This window comes from Diceros bicornis, chromosome 8 (genome assembly GCF_020826845.1).
Source record: "Diceros bicornis minor isolate mBicDic1 chromosome 8, mDicBic1.mat.cur, whole genome shotgun sequence".
Taxonomy (NCBI): domain Eukaryota; kingdom Metazoa; phylum Chordata; class Mammalia; order Perissodactyla; family Rhinocerotidae; genus Diceros; species Diceros bicornis.
In genome coordinates, this window is record NC_080747.1 from 34,856,723 (window position 1) to 34,862,722 (window position 6,000).

The following is a 6,000-nucleotide window of genomic DNA, read 5'->3' on the forward strand; positions in this document are numbered from 1 at the left end:
TGGTCAACATATTTTCTGAGTATTGTATTAATCAAATCTCAATAGCATGTGAGTGTTAGAAACTTAAGTCAAACTGGCTTAAAAAGTGGGGGAGAGTGTGGGATTAATCAAGTCACCTAATTGAAAAGTCTAGTGCAATCTCTGTTACTCAATAAACATAGACGTATGAACCTAGAACATAACCAGTCTCATAACCTGTTTCTAATAAAAGTATGGTGTGAATGTAAATCTACATTTCATAGTTCTCTGTGCATTGTCTTTGTAAGAGTTTGAAACCACCCAATGGTAGCTTAAAAATAGACCGTCAGTTCTGTGTAATTTTTTTTTTTTTTTTTGGTAAGGAAGATTGTCCCTGAGCTATCACCTGTGCCAATCTTCCTCTATTTTTTATGTGGGATGCTGCCACAGCATAGCTTGATGAACAGTGTGTAGGTCCACGGCCAGGATCCGAACCTGCGAACCCCGGGCCACTGAAGTGGAGTGCAGGAACTTAACCACTATGTCGCCGGGCCAGCCCTGTGTAACTCTTTGGTTACCCTGTATGTGTTGGTTGATTTTGAATATCTGGAGAGTAATATTTAAATTTGAAAAAATTTTTAATTTGCTTACAAAGGTTATTTTATCTTTAAATGTTAGCAAGAATGGGAAATGGATACAGAGTTAACTAAATAACTCTAGCACTTCCAAATAAAATATCCATGCTATCCTCAGGTGGTACTTGACCCTCATCACGTGCCTGAAAATGGCCAGCTTTGATGGGATTGCATTTGAGTTGCACAATTCAAAGAAGGCATTCTTTGCCATTTTGCTGGCATGTTGTAGGAAGGAGAATGTCTCTTCTCTTTGTCTTACCTTCTAGACTAATGAATGTTCCATTAAGGTGGTATGAGTTTTACATGTATGTCCCTACATGCTGGGATGAGGCCTAACTTCCATACTGTGGATTAAAAGATGGGGAAGTATGAGTTAATAGGTAGATCTTGCTGTTTGATGGGGGAGAAATGCCTTCCTCAAGAAAAGATATTTTTCTTTTTTTTGAATCATGGAACTTGAGAGATCCAAATTCTACAGATTCTATTTTGCGAATATTTTGCTCAGGGCTGATAAAAACTTTACTAGTTGGTGGGAGACAGTGGGATGACATGGAAAGAGTACAGGAATAACAGTCTGGGGTCCAGGTTCTGCCATCATCTTGGAGGCTTTTCCAGAAGGATAGTGATGCCATTCACCAGGGCAGAAAATACAGGAGGAGGAGCGAGAGGGAATCACACTATCCCACATCCACAACAGAGCTGCCCAAACTTCCATCTCATTTCTACTTGCAGGTGAGTTGTGCTTCCTTGACCATCAGAGCACTGAAATAGTTTGTCAATCCCTTTAAAAATGGTAGTAACAAAGTCTGTTACTCTTATATTATGCTCAGCCAAGTGCTAACCAGAGGAAAGCTGCCTGGACCCCAAAGTGTTACCACTCTCTCAATAATTGTACACTCAAGGACAATTACCCTCGGGCAAATGCTCATTCCTGGCTGGCTATGGTGGGTTTCAGTATCACTTATTCAGAGGCCTCTGATCACTTACATTTTGTTGGGGACTCGGACATTCTGAGTGAGACTTTCTGAATAGAAACTACATGGTGTCTTCCAACAATCTCGTCTCAGTAAGGCTGAGACCAGTTCATTGTTTTGCGTCTTCCTGGTAATGGGGACAGGATTTAGAGTCTAAATTCCTTTTCTCCCAGAAACTGCAACCCTGCTTAGGAAATCTGTATGGGCACATCCATATATGTTAAGAAAAAAATGTCACCAATCTTCACTCACCATCAAGCATCCAAGTCCCCAGTGAAAATGGTAAAGTTGTGAGAGAGAATTCTCAAATTCACCATTGGGGCCACCTTCAAAGTCCAGCAAAAGTATCCTTTTACATTTGTTTACAGCCTCATAAATTCCTCAAATTTGGCAAACGTGATGCTGATGAGAAGGGATAGTAGACTTTTACAGGAAAACTGGCACGTTCCACTGCAACATGGTTCCCCAGGTTTTCTCATTCAGCCACCTACCTGCATGCTCTGGCCTAAGCAAATCCTACATCATTCTGCAGAGTCCACAATGACTAACAACGTAAAAGGTCAAGGTGGATTGACAGAACGAAGAAAGAAATGTCCAAGTCACAGGGACACAGTCACAGGACATAGGACACAGGGACCATGAGTACTCAGAGAGTAATCATATAATATAATCATATAATGAGGGGCATATGCAAAGACCAAGAAAGTAACTGCTTATTGAAAAGATTACACAAATCTCTCTTATTTTTTCTCTCAGACCATTGAGTAAGATGGTGACCAGAGTTGTACCTTATGTGTGTATGTGTGTATGTGTGTTTTGTTGTTTTTTTCTTATTCTTGCTTCGTGATCCTGTTACATTTCTAAAAGGTGCTCAGTAAACAAAGTACCAGAATGGCAGGAGAGTATAGTTGGAAACACACTTACAGACAGAAGCCAGGAGTTTGAGCATTGAGTGCCACTTATTACCTATGTGACATTGAGCAAGTCATTGAGCTATCCCTGCAAAATGAGGGTGATGGTATCAAACACCCCATGTGGTTGTGGTGAGTATCAAATGAGATTATGTATGACAAAGAGCTTTGTAAAATGGAAAGCCCTGAACAAATACTACTTGCTACTACTGGTCAACTTGCAATGGAAAATGATTCTGTGCACTTAACTCCCATCAGTTTTCTCAGTCCGTGTTTTGAGATCACTAACTTCCAGTAGCCACTGCAAGGTGTGCCCAAGCATAGAAGTAATCTCATCATCACCTACCATAGAAACAGTAGGAAAGCACTTAGGCACTCAAGAACACATTTGTAGGAACGTTTCTGGGCTTCAAATCAAGTTGAAAACTCAAGTCAAAAGGCCTATACTTGACCAAACTCTTTTTCTCACTCTTCCCGGTACCTAAAAAGGATAATATAGTCCTAATTAGGCCTAGAGAGGCCCACAAAAGAAACATGTTTCTAAGAGGTTTGGATTTATGAACTGAAAACTGTGGGCTACTGTGTACTTTAATATATTCAGAGAGACAATTAAGATAACTTTAGTTATGGTTTTGGAAAACCGTCTGGGCAGCATTCAACTGAACATATAGCCTTTCTCTGTCAAAAACCAAACTGAAATGACATTTTTGGACTCAGCTCACTCTGTTAAAAGTAACCAACCATCTGAAAACACTCAATGAATTGGAATAAAGTTGTACAAAGTTTTGTGATCCTCAGGAGAGGAACAAAAGTTTGCAAGAAAGTGTAGCTGCCAAACTTAGGAACAGACAGTTCACAAGGAAGGAAGTTAAATGGCCTACAACGTGTGAAAAAATGTTCACCTTCACTGATATATCAGCAAAAACAACAACAAAATGCCATTGACAGAGATAAAAATAAATTCTAATACTCAATGTCAGCCAGGTTCTGTAAAAATGGGCACTCCTGTACCCTGTGGGTGGGAATGTAAATTAGTACAGTCTTTTTGGACAGCAATTTGGGAAAATCTAAGGTGAAACTTTAAATTCAAAACTCTGCTTCAAGAAATTTGTTCTAAGAAATTTAATATATATTTAGAAAAATTATAAATGAAGATGTTCACTGCAATCTTATTCATAATAAGGGAAATTGGAAAAACCTAAATGTTCAATAACAGGGGAATGGTTGAATACATCGGGGTATAACCATCTGTTATGAACTGTATGTTTGTGCCCACCCTTCCCCACCTGCCCAGTTCATATGTTGAAACCCTAACCCTTAATAGAATGGTACCAGGAGATGAGACCTTTGGGAGGTAATTAGGTCATGAGGATGGAGCCCCCATGATGGAATTAGAGCCCTTATAAGAAGAGGAAGAGAGTTAGCTCTCTCTTTCTACCATGTGAGGATACAAGAAGAAGACAGCAGTCTGTAAACCAGGAAGAAGGTCTTTACCAGAACCCACCCATGCTGGTATCCTGATCATGGACTTTCAGCCTCCAGAACTGTGATAAATAAATATTTGTTGTTTAAGCCACCTAGTCTGTGGTATAGTCATAGCAGCCAAAATGGACTAAGACACCACCCATATATAAAATGTTACATGGTCTTTAAATTTTATTATTTTGAAATTTACTTAATGACATAGGGAATATTGTTCTGTAATGTTAATTATAATAAAGGAGGATGCAAAACTGCACACTGTATGTAATGCCTATCTTGGAAATCTGTGTATAGAAAAAGAGTGAAAGAAGATATAATAAAATGTTAACAAGTTACCACTGTTAGTTAAGGATGTGTAAGGCTTCTGCTTTCTTCTTTATATATTTTTGTATTTTCCAAATTATATCTAATTAACATGTATCTATTATTATTTTAACAATCAATAAACATGTAATATTTAAAAAAGTAAATATTTGGTGGCCTCTCAAAACTTTCAGCTGAGATAGCTTGAACTGAAAACAGAGGCCCCACCTGCCCAGCAAGAAGGGTCAGCATGACTTCTGCTCGTTTTTCTGCGAAGGATTCCAGCTGGAGCAGGAGGTGTGTCATCAAAGTGAATGCGCCGGACTTGCAGTTCTGTCAACCATCAAAATCCTATCGAGTAACTATGTACAAGAATTAAAAAAGAAGAGGGTGAAAAAATCCCCTTATAATATTTCTGTTCTTTTTCAGGTTTTTCTCCTCCCTTTCAGTGTAAATGCTGTTAAGTTTTATCTTTACATTCTGCCCAATTGATAATCTGAAAAAGAAGATAAAGACAGTTAGACATTTAGAACTTTCCCGACTAAGTTAATTAAAACAGCCTGGGAAAGGCATGATTGAGATTTCTTTTTATTTGGGTTTGAGATGAAGCCGTGTATTTCCAGGGTTTAGCGGCACACTTGTGAGTCTAGTTGTTTCCAGTTTTGCTGATAAAAGAGAGCTTTCTCTTTTAGGCCACGAAAATGACTCAAATCTTGTTCAGTACATCTAAAAATAGGCAAGAAATCACAATGCAGAATCAAGAAGAAAAGAGCTAGTTGACATCTGTGCTGGATGTTTTCTGTTTGTCCCGCCAGATATACTTTGCATCCCTCGCCCTGCTCTCTGTCCGAGAAGACTGACCTGGACTGCGTCTATGGCCTGTACCTTCTGAATTCCGGTTGGGTTTGGCCAATGGAAGGCAAAGACAGGAGAAGGGGAAAGACCTGGAAGTATTTACTCGCCTGGCTCACTGCCTGCTGGGCCAGGGCTTGTCAGCAGCTGCATCTTGTAGGCAGCCTCTTCCTACAGCTACAGCTCTCTCTGGGTTCCAGTGGCTGATTCCTTGCTCTCACCTTCAAGACATAGGTAGTAGCTACTTCCTGCTGGTGCTAGTCCCTGGGTGCATTACCATCCCTGGTTGGTTTCCTTTAAACCTGCCCAAGCCTCTGTAAACAGTGCCTTCATCAAACTCTCTTTAATCTCCCTTTTGAATTTGTCATCTCTTTCCTGCCAGGACTCTGAGCTTTAAAACATCTTTACGGGACAGTGCAGCTTCATTCTGTGTCATGACTATCCATGAGAATATTCTGATGCCATATTTGACAGAGCCCACTTTTCATAATTATGATGGTTAATAGAAGAGTTTTAGAATATCTCACAGTGTGACAATGGTCAAGCTTAGCCCTCAGGATCTATAATAATGGATCTTAGCAATTGGGTTTCACAATACACTGGTGTGTCAAGATAGAGGTATGCTGGAGTAATTTATTAGTAATAATGAAGAATTGAGTTTTGTGCATTAAAAAAATCAATCAATAGGAGCAGATTTGTTGTTTTTGTAACTATGCCATTTTTACTCACTGACATTCCATGCTTCCTTGAGACATAGGGAAAGAAGATAGGGAGTTCTAGCAAATACACCTGAAATTGACTGTAATCTGCATGTATCCTTATCTACATGCCAGTCCATAGGAATGACCCTGGGACTATGTCCCACATTTGATATCACCTATCTTA